The sequence below is a fragment of the Cuculus canorus genome, chromosome 3 (assembly GCF_017976375.1).
Source record: "Cuculus canorus isolate bCucCan1 chromosome 3, bCucCan1.pri, whole genome shotgun sequence".
In the NCBI taxonomy this organism is placed as follows: Eukaryota; Metazoa; Chordata; class Aves; order Cuculiformes; family Cuculidae; genus Cuculus; species Cuculus canorus.
In genome coordinates, this window is record NC_071403.1 from 107854746 (window position 1) to 107874259 (window position 19514).

The 19514-nt window shown below is 41.3% G+C and overlaps 1 long non-coding RNA gene across 2 annotated transcripts; it reads left to right on the forward strand.

Annotated features, from left to right (window-relative positions):
• The first annotated feature begins 2057 nt into the window (after positions 1–2057).
• LOC128851902 (uncharacterized) lies at positions 2058–18426 on the forward strand. 2 transcript variants are annotated; one of them, XR_008449434.1, is made up of 5 exons: positions 2058–2934; positions 10001–10250; positions 12198–12408; positions 13316–13411; positions 14109–18426. It is a non-coding gene; the product is annotated as an uncharacterized LOC128851902 (long non-coding RNA). The 2 variants fall into 2 exon arrangements; XR_008449435.1 differs by lacking the exon at positions 10001–10250.
• Positions 18427–19514: the final 1088 nt, after the last annotated feature.

A 19514-nucleotide genomic window follows, 5' to 3' on the forward strand; every position in this document is an offset into this window, starting at 1 on the left:
CAGAAGTTTTCCCCTCAGTGTTATCACCAGGGTGCTCCTTGCACTCCTCAGGCTTGTATGACTTTCCCAATAGTGGGAAAGATCACAATAGAGATAATAGAAGATCATCACATGAAGAGTTAGACTGAGTGGTCTTCTTCAAAAGGGACAACCTGTACTTGGACATTTTAATCCTAGAAAGAGATACTATTTTTCAATTGTTGTTAACATCGTCATTATCATCGTCATCATTATAATTTTAATTTCACTCACATATACCCACACTTAGGTCTGCTGCAGGGAAAGAGCCGCAGGAGGGGACCCAACACAGGAGAAGAATCAAAGTCTTCCCCTCATCTCCCCGCTCCTCACGGTCACCCCAGGGCAGGCATGTCACAGGGACTCAGTACCCACTCCTGAGGTCGTACCCAAATTTCAAGGAAGCCCAAAACCTCTCTCCACAAGGGCTTTGTTTTGGAAGCAGGGATGAGAATTCTTTGGCTGCGGGCACCCATGCAATAAGGCTGGCTAATGTGCAGGCTCTATATTTGATTTCCCATGGGAGTTTTGCTGCTTTAGCTGGAAACATTGTATGGGCAGATACAGCAGCGCTGTTTCCAAGGTTTATTTAATTTAATTGCAGTGTGTCATTACTGACAAATATCTCTTCCAGTTCATGAAAGGCATAGGCTATTTTATAGAGTGCTTATGGCTCCCATTTTTGTTCTCCCAAGTTTGATCTCACTAGGTATTTGAACTAGATGGCATCAGATTATTACATATGATGAAGGAAGAAAGCCAGGCAGGAGGAGAGAAATTTCTGAAACAGTACCTTAGCTAAAACATGAGCTAAACACGAAAACTGAAACAGTAACTTGTGTAAGGTATATATGCGTACATTCACCTTGCAAAAACACAGCGCACACACACACATTTGTGGACAGATTCAATACTTAAACATAATTTATTTTTACAACTGGCAACATCAAAGCTGAAAATCACTTTGGCTTTATGAGGCGGGTGCCGTGTTCTCACGGTGATCTTATTCTTTGCCAAGTACTTCTCACAGAGGAATTATGCCACTGAGTAAAACTTAAAAATTAGAAGTATGAGAACTTTTCCAAGGAGCATACCATCATGGCTCTTACTTCACAGTCCCTGGTAGGGAACATAAATGACAGACTGTCTACTGCCATGCTGGTTTATGACCTTTGAGGTATAGTTACACAGTTGACAGTGTCATTGTTCAAACGCATTTTGGAGTAAAGTGTATACCTGCAATTTTCAACTCACTTTAACCTTCTTCAGGGGTCTTGCATGGCACTGAAAATCCTGGGTTTGTGAATATCAGCCTGTCCCCACCTAAGCTGAAACACTGTGTTCATACTCGCCAAGACCACAGCAGTGCCGATCTGAGTGAAGATTCTAGGGATGACAAACTCTGGCTCGCAACATGTCAGGTTTCCTGCCTCTTCCACTCAATATGACAAAGACAAAACCAGCATACCCTGTTGTGCTGTAAAAAAGGAAACCCATAGGTATGGCCAGCTTGCATCCTACAGGTGATACAAGAAGGTCTAAAGTCAGGAGTACTATTAGTGGAGAGAAAATTAAATACCGTAAAGAATGTTTTGGATTTACCAAAGTGTAATTAAAAGCAGGAGACTGGAGTACCAGCAGCAATGCTATGAGTCTCCCTGATTAATTCCTTATGGGTGCATACGGTGAACTAATGAAGTAGCCCATATGTTTTAATGCTGTTAGCAGAGGCGGGCAACGGAGCAGTAATCTGAAGAACAGGGTTAAGTTGAACAGGGAGACAGAAAATATTTCATATAGCAAGTAAGGATTTCAGGAGAGTATTCGGTAGGTGTCATGAATCCTAGTAAAACCTCTATGTGAACTGTTTTGAGTATATCTACAGCAAGGTAGGTTAAAACAAGCTGAAAGTGATTAGGAAAGACATTTACAGACCTAGCAGGACAGGCCCAGCAAGGACGAAAGGGAGAGGAGGAAGCAGTGGGTGGCCAGGAGCAGGCACAGCCCACAGTCACATGTGTGACTGCCACTGAGCTGCACCCTGCTTGGGTGCACACACCCACAGCTGCCGGCGAGAGGACACTGTGGTGACTGGGAGAGCCTGGGAAGCCTGGGAAAGCAAGCAACCGATCCGGATCAGCTACCAAAGTGGACGGAACAAGTGGGACCTCGCTGGTATTGGTAGGCACAGCTGAAATTGAGGAGAGGAGGTGACAGGGAAGCACCCTGAGCTACAAAGCACCCTGGAGCCCTTCCACAGCTGATTCTCACTTGAGTGCCTGCGAAAGCCCTGCACCCTGTGCTGCTGCTCCCTCTGGCCCCGCACAGGGGAAAGCTGTTTCCACATTCAGACATTGGACCCAGACTAAAAGATGGGGTCCCAGCAGCTGTGTCACTAGTGTGGAGATGTAAGAACAACCTCTGTTTCTAGTGGGTTTTGCTCAATGCACAGAGGACCTCTGCGAATCCTGGCACCGTTCTTTTGCAGATGTTTCATGGCACGTGCTTCATGCCCCGGCACCTCACGGACCATCTCACACTGGGTATAAAACACCTACTTATCTGATGGCAATTAGTGTCTTCATGCGGTTATGAGGTAGGCATCCAGTCGACGTCAGCTCACGGAGAGCATGTAACAGGCAGCTGCTTTCCTCCTCTCCCACCCTAGACTCCTTGCCTGCATGACAGCCAAATATTCCGCCAGTCAGGGGAAGCAAAAACTAATTTTCCATAACAGAGGCAATACTCCTGCAGTAACATGGGACAGCCATTAGAGAAGTGCCGTTTCAGCGCACATCATTGACTTCGGGAAACAGAAGTGGTCCGCAGGCCGGCTGGCACTGCAGGACATGGACACGGGAGCTGAGCCTTCAATGGGAGATATGGTTTGTGCAGAGGAGAGCGCACAGCGTGCAGGTAGGTGCCATTATGCTAACAGTGATTCCAAAGCTTTCAAAAGATTGAAAATATCTGGCATTTTGTGCTCCTTATTGCCATTGTCACCATGTCGGCAAAACTGGGCTTTCACCAGCAACTCCCCTGGGCAGGCAATGGGCTCTAGGAAGAATTTAATTGGCGTAAATTTGTAATATGATTGGGAACTGAGCTAGGTTAGAAAAATTTCTCCATCTGGTGCTGTGGGCTTGTAAAAAATGACTGTCCTGAGAACAGCGGCAAGATGTATTTAATTATTATTAGTTATTTATTAGTATTATTATTATTACAACAGGTTTTTGCTCACCCTAAGGAGGACCTCTCCCACTTGTGAGCCTGCACCAGTGTGCATGCCCATGTGAAATAAACCACAATGTTTGGGTTTTGCCTTTGTAGGGAAGCCACTGAGATATTTCAGGGATCATTTCATATCTTGGTCTTAGTTTTACAGAGGTGATCATAGACTCAACCTAGCACTACTCCTTCTGCTAGTCCCTGACATGAGGACAGGGATACCTGCATGTCCTTTAGCATTTATAACACCTCTCTAGTCACACCTCTCCCTCTTCCCTGTTCTCTTCTTGCCTTTTTTATCCCATCTCTTCTCTTCTTTCTTATAACCAACCTGCCTTTCTCTCTCACCCTGCCCCATCTTTCCCCTTCCTTTCCTCATGCTGCTTTTTCCCATCACAGTCTTCTCTCCTGCCCTTTCACCCTGATATCATCACTAGCCTCAGCCGTAGCTGGGTGTGAAGGACTGGGGTCAGGTTGCCGTTGCTGAGCTAGGACACATGCCACCACTCTAAGTCTGCTGCTGTCTCACTGCCAGCACTGGTGGCACCAGCTGCTGCACTAGGGAAATGGCGGCACCAAAATCCTGCATTGCTCACAGCCACACATCCCCTGAGCCACAGGAAGAGAGCAGAAAACACCTTGTTCTTGCCGTCAACCCACAGCATAACCTCATTTGCATATTTGTCTCTGAGACTAAATAGGAAAGGCTGTCCAAGGCCCATCACTGGTCCAGGGGATTGAGGCAAGTGCTGCTGAGTTCCCGAGCACTTCACAATTTGTGGCAGTGGCAGATGAATTGTACGTCAGCCACCCCAGGGCACAGGGTGCAGCTGGAGACTGGTACCTTTCGTTTTATCCTGGGGACCTGAGGAACAAACACACTGGGAGGAGTTGGTGCTCCTCTCAGGAGTGAACCTGTCCTGTGCCTGTCAGCAGCATCTCCCTGTAGCCAGCAGGCACCCAACCAGGAGTTTTATCCTTGTAGCTTGCGCACATCTTTCCTGAAAGATAGAGGCAGGTTTTCAACTTGCCTCTCTCCTGGCTGCTGGTAAACCTCAGGATGGGCTCTGCCCTGGAAAGCAGTCAGTAAAAAAATTTGGCATAAACATAAACAAGGCACCCCACTCTCCAAGTCATTAGCACCACTGGCTTTGGGAGCTGAATAAGCCAGTAGTTTCTCCCAGAAATATCACTTCCCCTTGGTAGGTTTCCAGGGTAACAGTGCCAAAGCCTTCCTGGATAGTACAGGTAATACTCTTCCTCTTTTATCTTCACTTTAAGTTCCTAGAAAAAGCTGTGAGCGCAATACCACTGTCGGCAAGATGAGAGCTTTCACAGACACTCTTTCCTCCCCCAAAGCCTAGATCTAATCCTCAGCAAAATGCTGTAGTCCAATTTATAGAATATGTTCTCATCCCTAAACAGATGGAATGTCAAGCCCTTCTGGAAATCTCACACCATTACAAACCAACGATACATAATGAAATAACAGTACCAGCTTACTTCAAGCAAGCACCAAGAGCACAAAAAACCTTTTTTCCTCAAGAGCATTTGTCCTTTTCCCTCGTGGGGCAGTTTTTAAGAACCCCAGTCCTTTTTTTAAATCACACTTAAAAATATGGGAATGCACTTGCAAAACACATACTGCTGTATTAAGATGACATATTTGGAGTGGTCTTAAAATGCTGATTTTGCTTTCTTTAATGACTGCCCACGAACAATTCTTCAGCTTGCCTTGGCCCTAGATAAGACAGGCACAATGGGAGAACTTAGTTAATTTTTTTGTTCTTTGTTTGATTGGTATCTGACAATTTGACTTCCTAAATCCTTTGCTTTCACTAATCACAGTCCCTCTCCAGTTCTTTCCATTAACACCTTCCTGTAACAGCTCAGGGCTGACCTTGGCTTTTGAAACCAAAAGTAGGACTCATGATCAGGCATTTACTAATAGAAAAGGTATACTGACTGTCAGTCTTCAAATAACTCCTTCTGAGGAAACTTGACTGTTTCTCAACTACATGAGACCATGGTCACATATGGGCCAAACCATTACAGTCTGTGGGGATTCCCAAATATCTTCACTGATCCTGGTTCTGTGATAACTGAGTTTATTTCATTTCTGTGCGTATGAGGATTTGCCCTAAGTGATCTCCAGGATATTGTAAAATAAACTCATACTGTATAAAAACATGGGGGGAAATAGCTGTGTTCTAGGTACAGTTCTTTACATGAAGTTTTATCCCATATTTCAGACCAAACCTCCCATGAGAGTTTATTACATAAATGACATTTAAAGAGTATAAGCATTAACGGCAAAGTTACAGTCATGCTAGAGTACCATAGCTGCAGTCAGCCCATTCATTTTCTCACCAAAAGAGCCTAAACCATGCCTTAAACAGACATGTTGCTGTTTCCTCATATCACATATTTCATTAGAACGGATAAATTAAAATACTTCCTTAGCCTGTACAGCATAAAAAGCCTCCATGTAATCACTGAAAAGAAGGCCAAGCTGCAGGCCATTTTGTGGCATATTAACTGTGCTGATTAATCTGATCTTGAGCCAAGCTCCACTTTAATCTTTTGAGTCTTGTTTTAGTTTCAGTAACATCTAAACACACCCAGTTGGGCAGCATGTATTAGGTTTCTCACTATTCAGTAAAAAAAGGGAAATAATGATTAAGTTATTTTTCTGACATAGGTGGGTTTTGGTTTTTGATAATCAGCCATCACGATCCATAAATCCATAAGGGTTTAATGAAAAAGAAGAAGAGAGGAGGGAAGATTGCTAGGCAATTTCTTCTATGCTTTTTATTAGTTAACCAGCAAGGAAGTTTTATTTGGGTCATGGAATGTTGTTGATTCGGTTGCCAGAGTGTTCCTGCAGCCTTCAGTATAAAGTGGACCTGATCTGCAGTAGTACAGGTAAAAATAATACTAGGAGCAGGGACAATGATGATGATGATTCTAGCAGTAACATTCAGCTGTGACTGCAAACAACATACTAACCAGTACTGACCAGCAGACTTGGTCCTGATTTCAAATGTCTGTCACAAACCAGACACAATACTCACAGAAACCAAATGATGGTTTAGCAAGCTTTCCGATACAACATGAGCTGTGTACTCTTGGTCAGAAGCGGAAACTTCGGTTTCCATTCATGCCTGATCAATGGTCTGTCCCTGGCAGAAACACCCAGCATCGGCATGGGGACCTGGAGTGCTGGAGACTTTCTTAGCTCTTGCAATTTCAACAGCTAACTGTGCCCAAGTGCTAAACTTGGCTGACTGCAATTTCGAGAAGCTAAATTTTGTTCTGCCTTTATCTGTGAGATTAAAGAGCCATACAGTTTCAGGTATTCTCCTTTTCCCTCCATGTACAAACTCAGATTCTAATCTAATTACCTCTTCCTTTCATCTCCCATTAGTTAAATGAACAGTGCCCGTCAGCCACTTGGTCCCCAAACTGCCGCTCTCTCTCCAGCTCTTTGCAGCTGCCCCCAGCGCAGGGGCAGGCACTGATGGCAGGGGGAGCTGCCACAGCTGTGCCCTCCCATGCCATCCCACACTCCTGATGCTGAGGTGCTCAGCATCATGCAGCCTACCCAGGCTTCATCTTGGGAATGGACACCCTTGACATGGACACTCTTCAGAACAAACCTCTGGGGACCAGCAGAACTGATATGGGCTTGCTGTTCCAGGCTTTCCTGCTACCTGGTTGCTCCTGCCACACTGAAGGAGCCAGAATATGCTTTTTTCCTGTGGCCTCACTTAGCCATTAATTCCTATTCCTCCAATTTTTGCCACTCTCTGCAATTGTATTTTCAGTCAGGCAGCAGCTTGTGTTTCTTCCATATTGCTGGTGAATTCCAGCCAGCCTTTTCATGTGACTCTTCCCCATAAAACATATTTTACCCTCTGGGCTGGTAATTTCCCACTAATACTTTACAATCCCTTCAGGTCAATTAATGCAGCAGATGACTTCTTGACTACTATCTTTTAGGCACTAACTGTAACAGGAACTGTCTATCTCCCAGGGCCTGGATTCACCTCTGATTTCTTAAAAGCAGTCTCTCTTTACTCCAAAACATTTTGGGTTTGTTTTTTTTTTTTTTTTTTTTCCCTTTTAACTGGAAATTGAATCTTGGAATCCAGTCTTTAACTGGAAATCTTCTTCAGCAGGACAATATACGTGTGAGTAGGGTTGGCAGATTCCCACTCTACTTGTCTGGACTGGCCTTGTGAATGTCCTTGTTGTGTTTCTACAATGAAATGTGGGGCAGCATGGAGGTGGTCCGCACCTACAGGGCCCGGGTGCTTTAGAGGGCATACAAATTGGCCTTTGTATACAGTCTTTTTATGTATTTCCTATAACTCTTCCATTCAGAAATTATCCTGAGTCTTCAAAGGATCAGTCCTATAGTTTTGCTTCTTATTTTAGTAAAGTTCACAGGAAAATATGTATTTTTTTCCTAGTTAGATGTTAGTCTCAAACCCAGCAGCAAGGCAGACAGACACTACGTTAAGCACTGACTTTCTAGTCACTGCAGTCACTTCTGCTTGCTAGATTTTGAGAGATCCAATGAATAATGTGAAATAGAGCACCCCTGGGAGAAGGAGCTGACCACCATGCTCTGTATCCTGCAATTTCAGAATTGGCGAGTGGTGAAGCATATCCTCAGTGAAGACTGGCTAACCACATAACTATACTGTAACATAGGCATGGAGGATGCAGTACAAAGAATGAATACATAGAAAAAAAATGAGTATTTGGTGATTGTGCCATAACAGGTAGACAAAGGAAGGCAATGAGAAGCCATAACTGAACTGGAAGCCTCTCGGTCCTGGGAGAAAGTGGACACTGAACAGTGAATGAATAATCATTTGATTATGTAAAACCCAAATTTCGGCAAATTTTACACCTGAAAATCTGCAGTCAATATCCTCATTTCCTCACAAGTGCAATAACAAACAACAAAAACAACTTTGCCCTCTGCCCATGACCTAGTTGCAACCATTTCAGTGTTCCTAAACCTATAATGAATCAAAAGCAAACATCATAGACAGGAACACATCTTTTAATGCCTGGTTGTTGAAGAGATAAAGAAACCACTTTCTTTGCCAGTATCCCATGCATGTCGGAACTTAGTAATTATATGTTTTGATCTACCAGCCTGCTATGTTGTCGTACTGAAACAAAAAGTGCTTCCACTCAGCCAAGCCACATATCTTGGCAGTCTCCATCCTGAAAGACAACAAAGCCGTAGTCTAAAAACTTGGCAACTCTCCTGGCACGCTACACCTTGGGTTTAGCAAGTCAGTCACGCTATGCTGGCTTTGGTTTACCATAAAGCAATAACGCAATGGAAAATTCTGGAGTTTTGGTCCACAATAAATTGTCTATGCTGGCCTTCAGAAGCTGCTTCAGAAGCAGGGTAACTCCCTGAACTAGGAAATCATGTTCCTTCCTGTAATCTACTCATGGTGAATGAAAGGTATGAAATGGTGAAAAGTACTTAGCACTTACTGCAACTCTTTTCTCTTATTTCCCTACTACCTATGGTGTTTTCAAAGTCCTGAATAATTGCACCATGAACATAACACTTGCATACCTATTTTTAAAATATTAATAAACAAACTAAGGTATCAGATATCTGGAAGGAGCTTAACGGCGTTCTCTACCCTTGGTGAAAAGACAGCGCTTTAGCATGTTTCTAGTGGGATACGAGGCTGGAGGAGAGCAAAGGAAAGAAAATGAGGAATACTTCACAGTTTTAAGAGGGGCTTGGACAATTTCCAAACAGGAGGCAGTGATCAGACACTATTTCATATGGACTGTGATACTCAAATTAAAAAAAAAAAATTGTGTTAATTGCATAGAAGGGAAACGAGTCACCTCTGAGGATAGCTTTATTAATTCTAAAATAATGTTGAAAACACCACAGCCAGGCCAGGATCTGGCCTTATTTTGCAGAATGATGGCTGCCAAAACATTAAATCAGCTTTCAGAGTTTGAGAAAATAGAAAGAATCTACAGTAAAACTCGTATAACATAATGTGTCTCACCTCTCTGGGCTAAAGCCAGTACATCAACAGTGTACTGTCCCAAAAAAATGGAGCTAGTTAATACTGGTAGGTGCAAAAATCAGTTGTTTCACTGGAGGTGCACAAAAACCCAAAAGAATTTCAAGGTAGATCAGGGAAACATCAGAAAAGCAAAATCTACAGCAGGTAAAACAACAGAAATGTTCTGAAGAGCACAGGTAGTAGACGTGTGCATGAATTCAGTATATTAATGAAAACTGAAGGGTTTCTGGTAGTTAAGTCATATGTCACAAATCTACTAGAATTATATGAAGGGAACAAACATGCAAACAAGCCATATCTCACTGATATATAATATCAGTGAGATAAAAAAACAGATACTGTTTTTTTAAAAGACATTTGAAGCAGGTCATTCACAGAAGGCTCTCAAGGAAATTAAACTGATCTAGAAGATGAGAAAGACTTCTCAGATGGATAAAGGCTGCTGAAAATTAGGGAATAACAGCATAAGAATATGGTGGCTATAAAGATACTTGTTTTCTGTACCCACTGTCTTTTCTCCAACACTCAAACAATACCTAAACCTTTCTCCCCTCAACCAAAAACTGGGATCAACCAGCCACAATTATTTTCATCTAGTTTTCCATTTGAAAAACGAGATTTTGTTCATAACTTGGGAAGGTAGCACTGTAGATATTTTCCCTTTTCAGTAACACCTCAGAGGGAAACACTGGCACCACTGAAGATGGGAGTGAGAGCAGCCATTCAGCTGGCAGAAGATCAAATATTGTGCCTGTCTTCAGCAAGGATTTGGCAAACAGTAAACCGGTGGACCTACCCTCAATATTAGCAAGAGCTGTCAAACAAGTGACTATAAAATCAGTATGTAAATATTTAGAAGACATCAAGAAGACTTATCAGCATTAGCATGGGCATCTAAAGAACACAGGTTCCAGCTTGGTAAGTTAAGTTGGAAGTGTTAGATACAGATGCTTCTTGAGTTCAGTAAGGTTTTTAGTAGCATCACATGACACTCATAAAACCAAGTTAAAGGGCATTGTTATAAACATAATGCACAAAGTTCATTTAAAAAACACACTGAAGGAGCACTGCTCAGGAGTTCAATGTCTACCTTTATTCCTGCAAGGGCCTTTCCTGAAGCAGCATTGTAAACAATATTCCGATGAACAGAGGACAGAGGAGAGTGGACTAAAATGTGACACGTCATGTTGGAAGTCTTTTAAAGGATTTTGGAGACTGGAACTAGAATTAAAACTGAATATGAGGAATCAGAAAGAGCAAAACCCCCAAAAGATAATGTTCAATAATGACAGTGCTCAGTGCAATACTTCAGAAAGCAAATTCAAACACACAAGTAAGTGTTTAGTCAAAACGGAAGGCTAGAGTTTAACCCTATTAATTCATCTCAGTTATACTGGTGGCAGCATCAGACATATCTCACCAGAATAAAGATAGCTTTCTTCTCAAATGCCACATTATTTTTTGTTTAAAAGACATGGGAAAACTGGAGAAAGAGAGTCTGGACTATGTTGAAGTATTGAATATGAGAGAAGATTGGTCTTGCTTACTCTAGATGCAGGCAGGTTTGGGGAGCATGATTAGATAGTAATCTTCCAATGGATTGCTCTAAAGGTTACTTGAAAGAGGATTCTGATAGATTTCTCTCCACAGCCACTCAGAGAAAATGAGAAGAAATTATCTTAATTTGCAGCAAAGAATACTTAATTTGGTTGTTGAGGAAAAAAAAACAACCTTTTTTTATTGGAGTTTTGAACTAGCTGAATAGAGTCATCAGGGATGTTGGAAGTTTTCAGAAACCCACTGGACAAACCCTTTTAGAGAATGTGTAAATGCAGTTCACCCTCTCTTGGTGAAAGGACTTCACACAGATCTTCCCTGAGGTCTCTGCCAAACACTTTCTTCTGAGGCTGCAATTTCATTTTTAAATAATGGACCTTTATTTCTGAAGTTATAAATATATATATATATGTACATTTATGTTCACCACTTTTTATTCACTCTGAGATTAACTCAACTTTATGGACAAAAATATCTGGCCCTTACGTTGCATGTTTCACTGATTTGTGTATGACTGTTATTATATTTGCTGTTCTCAGCTCAGCCAAATAACATACAGACCTTATAGGCTGTACCAATAATTTTTTTACCATCCACCAGTAAATGAGGAAATAAGTATGCAAAATGATGATTCCACAGTATCTGCTGTCCGTGCCGTGATACTGCCTGCAGGCTATAACTGACAATCCATTAAATGAATACAGCCCATGTGAATCACTGTTACAAGGTGTTCAGTACATTTGCAGTTCCAAGCACTCCTATACAATCCCATCTTTGTTGCCAAGAAAACGTCTCTAAGCTTTCGATTTTTTTTTTCAACTACTGGGGGAAAAGACATTCTGACGAAAATTGATTCATACACGTGAAGTTCTAGTCAATATTTTGTAACAACTGGTTAGAAACCTCTTGGTATACTGTGTGGCATCCGTACAAAAAAGAACATGCTCTATACAAATAGGAAACAGATGTCTTCTAAGTAAAAGGATAAATTCTAATCTCAGACATTACACGCTAACTTTTTCTCTTCCCACACAGAAATATACTCCTTAGGTTTTCATTTTCTTCTTTAAACTACAATATTTTTATTATTGATTGTTACAGAATATTTTATGAAATTCAGGGTTGGGTTTTTTTCCCCAAAATAAATGTGTAGCTCTTGCTCAGTGAAACTATAACCTTACTGTATTAAAAAAATCTTCTGAAGATAGTGCATTTACGTGCCCTAATGACCATCCTTACATAGATTGTATGACAGCTGTACCATCAATATTTATTCACCAAACACAGACTTTCTGCTTTTCTTCACAGGCCAGGCTTCGAAGAACGAGCGCAGAGATAGCACCTGTAGTATCTCTGTCTGTCCTGTGTTAGGTCTTGTGACAAAAGCAACATCAGCTCATAAACAGACAAGGTCCCTAAATGTTGGCCACTGTTAGGAGCTCGCATCCAGAGAATACAGTGCGGCCCTTACATGGAGCATAGAGTACTGGAAAGAAGAAAAAAACTCAGAACATTAAAGGTAAACATTTTTAAGTATCTGTCAGACACAAATTGACATAAGCATCAGAATAAGAGGATGCTGAAACAAAGAGAGGGCATAAAGCTAGGGTAATAATAATTAAAAAGTGCCAGTAATGAATGGTAAAGCAAATTTCTTTCATTACTTGCCTGATTGTCCTAGGGCAAGGAATCTGTCACCAGAGACAAGTATTAATAATGTCAGTCAGGCACAGCCCAATACCTCTTTGTCTGATTTAATGTGCTATAGGAGACAGACACAGCTGGAATGCCTTGCAATTCTCAACTGACTGCTAAGGAAACCTAGCTGGTTTTCATCCAGATGTGTTCAGATGTGAAATATATGAGTTCAGGTGGAACACATCTGAAAATCATTGTTTTTTCATGGTCTAATTCTGGCTAGGCTTGCCATTTGGAGATTTTGTATTAATCCCACCTTGTAAACCAGAGCAACATTAGTGGGTGTGAAGAACCACCCAAACAGAAAATGGTTTTCAGGAAAACCCAGAGCACCTCATTTTGAGTGACTGCTTTATTTCAACAATTTTTGGCTTAAGAGATTAGTCAGGTGGCTAAAAACATGTTGGTCTCATGCCTCCTTAACTGCAGCCACTTTCCAAAGGAAAGGAATTATGTTTGAATTCCAGTTTCGCTGTGCACCCTCCAACACACAGGCTATCAGCAGTTGTTCAAATAGATTTCTGCCCATTAAAAGTCTATGTAGATGTATCACTCACCCCAAATCCTGAATTAACCCAGTGATAAAACAGTGAATGTCTTTAAGTATTAGTTTTGTGCCCTTTTTTTTTCACTTGAAAATGTCTGAAATAATTTTAATGAATTAGGATATTTGAATTATACATATTTTAATAAATGCACAGTGTGGGAATCTGTTTTGTGTCCTACAGACACAGATAAAGCACTCAAAAAAAGGAAGAAAACAAGCAGATATGGCTTTGCCTGTCCTTATACCATCTAGATGCAGTGTTGCTCCAGCAGTCCAAGTAAGTCTTCACAGGCACTGCAAGGTGCCCTAAATCAAGCTTCTTGCAAAGAGCAGCATTTCTGGACAGGAGTACCACCACATGATTTTACTACCTTCCACATCCATCCCCGCTTCTGGCACATTTCCCATGGCCAGGTTTGGTAGAGTTCATTAGACAATCCCTCCTTGCTCTCTTCATTCGTGACCTGTAGTGTTTAATTTTCAAAGCTATTAGATCCCCTGTATAAATGTCTGTCCCCCTCAACCAAAGCAAAAACTGGTACCTTCTTTAGTTTCTGGGTAATACAGCTGTGAAGGTGAGTTTTTGAATCCACTACACATAACCGCCTTGCAAAGTGATACTCATACCTTATCAGATGATAGAAGTAAAATGGGTTCTGTCTTTTCTGGACAGCCAGTAATGGCAGGAATGTATCCACATGATAATTTGTGTTTCTCACCGTGGACAAAGTATTCAATTATGTGCCTACTTCTATTTAAACTTATATTCCTTGTGAAAGATACTAGAAAACAGTTTCATTTAACACCTGTATTAATGATCTCTGAGAACTGAGAAACAGTACTATGGTAGCACAGGTAATATATAGAAAGTGTCTAAATAAATATGCTTACTTTTTTACCCAAATATAAATATTTACATTTGTGGGATAAAAGCCTAATTAACATGACTGAGAAAAATGTTGGCTTTCTGCTAGGGGAATACCATTCATATATATGGCTCATGAAATGAAGAAATCTGGGAATACATGATGCTGGAAGAGAAGTGAAAAATGAGGACTGCTGTAGAGGTCCAAGCTGCAGATCTTCCTGCTCATTACAAGGAGGTTGGACTAGATGACCTACTTAGTCTGTTCCTGATTATATTAGATTATTATGCCTCAGCCAGATGACTGTAACAGCACCTTTTCTTAACCCAAAGGTACCTTATACAAGATGACCACTTTCAGTTGCTCCCTTTTGTCTAGAAAAGCCTCACAGATGCCTAACGCTGCAGCTATGTGTTTGTCCTGGAGATTTAGCATACAAGTACAGTTTTGTAAACAAATATATTCAAATACTCATAAACTAATAATGATAATGATTTTTGCCTTTTAACCTTGATTTCCAAGGGCAAGTCTTCAAGCTGTTGATTAAGTCTAGATAAGCAAGAGAGGATCACCTTAGGATCTCCTGTTGGCAGTGCAGATCAGAGGTGGGGAGCAAGAGCATCATTCTCATCATCCCCTCACTGTGCCCGCACTTGTTGTTTGCAATGCTGAAATGCTTTTTACAGTGAATGGTGTCAGTGATACAGTTAGCAAGAAATATGGGCCTTGGATGGATGCAGGAATATATAGACAGCCCAAGAAATGAGAAGGGATGAAAGAAAAACCAAAAAGAAATTCAGTGGCTGTATTTGTTTTCCTTGGATTTTCTTTGGACTACTTGCCTTCTCTCTGAAATTATTTGGCTAAACTGGTGACTCCATGGTGTTTATTACTTTAATTACCAATGAACCACTGAGATGAAATTTACTGAATAATAAAGCTGTAGACAGATGTACTCTGCAGATCATCATGCACAGTTGTAAATTTGGGAAAAGAGCAAGATCTTACCACATTTAATTGGCACAGAGCAGCAGGACTCAGGAATTTATAGCCAATGTTTTCATCCATTAAAAAAAATATGTTTCCAATTCGTAAATTATTGGCTTAATTAAATTTAAATCACTTCAGCAGGCACACCTTGGAATCATCATTGCTTCCGGAGCTTGACTTAGTTGAGAAGTGTCCAGAGGAAGGAAGAGCAGAAGTCACAAGAAGCACAGAACAAAGCACAATGCAAATAATTAAAAGACATGGGGAACTGAGTGTGTTGGATAAAAAAAATTTGATTCACGTTTTCTTGAAGCTGGTGGCCAGCATGGGAAGCATATTGGAAGCACAGAAAATAAAGATTCCCTATCAACACCAACATCAACAACTGGGTTGTAAAAGGCAAGTGAAACTGGCAAAGACCTTAGAGACACAGGCAACTGCTCCTTGGCTCCCAGTTACAAGGAGGGATAGCTTGATGCAACCATGTCTTTGCTATACCCAGTTTTACTAAGCATAAGGACTCTTTCAAGGAATGAACTTTGAAGTCATCATTAGCAGAATTCATCAGGTCTGCTCCTGAGCATTATCAATGCACGGCCATGAGTGGAAATCCCAGAGTGCAAATAACAGCAGCACTGCAAAGCCTTCTTCAAAGGAGGGATAGTAGAGGCAGAAAGGGGGAGTGCGGATGTCACATGGGAAGGGTCTGTCTGTGCCAAGTGATCCCGCACCCCAAGTTCCTTTTTTATTTTTTTTTTTACTTTCATTGAAAATCCCTCAGATGCTGACAATTATTCCCATTGCACTGAGTACACCAGCAATTACAGGTCCATTTGAATGCCCATAGGAAGTCTTTCCATTGGCTTCATTGCTCTTTGGTTATTCTCTGTATTCACATCCTATCATCAGCTTCTTGCTGATAAATAGGTGATAGAAATAATTATTGATACTTGTGGTGTGGCAACATGGGAAAGTAGATACCTAAGAAAGCAATGCCTCTGACAGCAGGCAGCATTTTATGAAATGACATATTCTATGAGTTTGAAGTAATATCTTAAAATGCTTTAAAACTAATAAATGGATGTTCTAGCTAATGAGACTGTCTTCACCAGCCAAAACAATGCATCGTGTCATTAACGGAGTTACATAATGTCAGTAACTTTAAACATGGAGAACTAAAAACCTCCTTCATCCAATACCCTAGGTGACACCAAAAGCAGACTCAAGCTCCTTTCCACTTGGCAGAGGACTGGCAAAAGCACTGCAGTTTTCACAGCTACCTTTAATCCCAAGAGGCAGAGCTCAGGAAATACTGTAAGGGCTTGCTTCCCAGCTTACTTAGGTATTGGCCCGTCTGCCAGCCACGCTTCATTGGGCCTTGCCTCATTGCAGAGCTGCCCGGCGTCATTATGCACCAAAAAGCAACAAAGGGAGCTCAGCTGGCTTCAAAGGGTGCAGGACCCATGGCCCAGGCTGAGAGGGGCTGGCAAAGAGCAAGAAAAAGTCAGGCTTCAGTAACTTTTAATGACAGCTCTTGTTAGGGTTAAAAAAACAACTCGGCCATCGTGCTGTGATTCAGTCTGAAGGGGAACCCATCACCCTTGCTGCTACAGGTCGCAGCACTGCAAAGGATGTTGTTATCCTCGAAATTAATCATTCAGAGCTACCACAACAGGCATGTGATACCAAGCTGAGATGCAAAGCTCACTGCAGCCTGCCTGACAGGAGACTGATTACTGCTACTTCAGCCATCTCATCCTTCTCGCAGGATCCTTCCTCAACTATCAAATTACACTTTTGTACAACTGGGAAAAAGCAAGTTGTTTCAGCAAAGTCCCTCTCTTCCCCTTCCCAGGGCCCCTAATCAGCCCCTGGAGTAATACACTGACTGGTGCAGATGGACACTTCAAACAGCGCTAGCTGGAAAAAGTAAAGAATAAATTACCATCCTGTCTCGGTCCTGTTTCTTAGTATAATATTTCTGTTGTTAACAGAAAAGACAGTTTAACATTTTAGAAAGCTCTTATCATCCTTTCCTGTTTTTACAGGAAGCAAAAGTACATAGAAGCCAAAATCAGTAGTTAGGATTGGTAAGAAACAATTAAGTATGCATCCCAAGCTTTGAAATTCTCCAGAAATGCCAGGTAATTGAAATTTTTTCTCCTCACTTCCACTCATACGAGCCCTCAGATAGCTTTCTGGCTTTAAGAGTGTTGTGTCTGCCAACACAGAGAAATCTATCCCAGTCTCAGTACACTGGCCACATTATCTGTGGTCCTCTACTGAGGATAAACTCTCCTTGTCTTTCACCTCTCAGTAACAGTTCCATGTCAAGAATGAACCAAGTTCTTGTTAGATGAGTGATGCAGGGTGAAAATCCAGCTGTTGATGCTTCTTTCCTTCTGAGCAACATTTATTTACTATGATTTGGGCTACAACAGCTCCTGAAAGTACCAGTGGAGACATGTGCCCTGGGATGATGTGGACTATACAAAAGATACAGATACACACCCTAAAAGTTTACAGTCTAAAATAACAAGGAAAATAACTAAGATGTTTTTGCACATGAAGAAGCTCACACTTCATGAAATTAAACCGTCCCAGAGGAAGAAAGATTTGCTTGGGTCTGTGGATAAGACACCATCAATTATTATATATTTAATAATTTAAGTGACATATACTTCATCTGTGCCTCATTTAACATCAAAATAGCTCATCTATTTCTATAGTCAGATATCTTCTCTAATGCCTGGATTTCTGATGTACTACTATAGAGTAATGTTCACAATGAGTTTCATCATCAATTCCTTCTGAATTCCTGTTTCTTGGTCAATTCTGTTCTGTAAAACAGCTCTTTGTAGCAGTTATCTTGAATTTACAATAGCTTCACATTGAGAATTGAGGTATTACATGACTGTTATTTTAATGTTGTTTGTGTATTCAGTTGTACATAATTATGAAATGGAATTATGGGAAGGGGTTTAGAGAATTTATCTATAAGATATTTCGCAGTCATTAGCAACCGCAGCAAAGCCCAGTTGGACCAACGCAGGAAGGCAGAAAGAAATGCTTCTGTTTTTCTAGTGCTCTGGAGTGTTTTCCCATTTGTTGATTCTAGAAATTTTTTTCAAGTGAAACCTAGTTCCAGGAGCATGGGGAAATCATGCTAGATTTACATCCATACACTGCAGTGGAAAAAAGCTGATCCCGCACAATAAATCATTTCCATTTCATTTCAATATGTGATCACATGACAACACGTTGGGGAAAATGGAAATGTAATGGTATCACAGCTGCACATGGGCACAGCAGCAGGAGGACAAACCCAAGACAATACTGAGTTCAGAAGTTCAGATTTAGCACAGGGTTATAAAAGCTGAATTATAACCTTTGCTGAACTCATATCCCTAGAGCAACTCCCCACCACCGCACTCACACATAGTATCTTTTGTCCTCCACCAGAATAACTGGAGTGCTTAGAAATGATGGGCTTCAAGCATGAATATTTCTTCCCTTTCTTTGCTATTTTAATAAACCCTTGGAATAATCGTGCATTATTCTTTCCCTCCTGATTATGGGAGTTGCAAAATACACAGGACAATAGATTTTCAGTAATTTTCAGTCCTATCTTTTAGCATAAAGGAAATGTCATTGCAGCAGCACGATGCATTCACATATAATAGCAGCTTTGCTTGCAGCAACAAAAAAATCCACAAAATGAACATCTCAGTGTGAAGTGGATAAAAAACCTGTTGGATTTTAATGCTTCAGGATATGAAAAATCAATGTTTAACTGACTGTCTTAAAAACAATGCCTCAGCCAGGGAAAGGTTTTGTAAGGGGTTTCACACCAGTAAGTGTACTTGTAGGAAATGAAGCTCCCTGGGGTGCAATGCACACCCTCTCCTCCACCCACGCTCAAAGGTTCAGAGCAACCAGATCAGGGGTACCTTCCCTGATCTTTGTATTATTCACTGTTCCAGAGTTCAGAACAGAGCCCATAGCAGGAAGAAGGTGTGGGAAGAGAACAAGAGTGCCCTATGCATTTCCTTGGATGGCCCCTGCCCTCCACAGCTGAAACCACAGGGATTTTTGTGGGACTTCAGTGATGAAACAAACCCAAAGGGAAAAGCAAAGGGAACAAATGAAGGAATTTAGCAAAATGGTAGTTTTGTTTCTGTGGCTTGCTGCTGGGCTCCTTTCTGACAGTGGTCCAAGAAAACTGCCAGAAAGTCAGAAGACGTGTACTGAAGGGTTTTATTGGCCTGCGTGGCCCTGGAAAGACCTGGTTGGTGCTGCATGCAGCAGTTCTCTAATTCGTTTTCATTTGCTATTTTCCTAAAGAGGGTACCCTTTTGCATTTGAGAACCTAAAGTTAGGCTCCTAAATCTGAATATAAGAACTTAAATAAAGGTTGCCAAGCATTTTAGTGGGATTTGGCAGCACGTAGGCTATTACTGAATTCCTCGTTACAGGCCACATCTCACTGCAATACGACCGTGTATTTTTAACAGAGTGGATTTC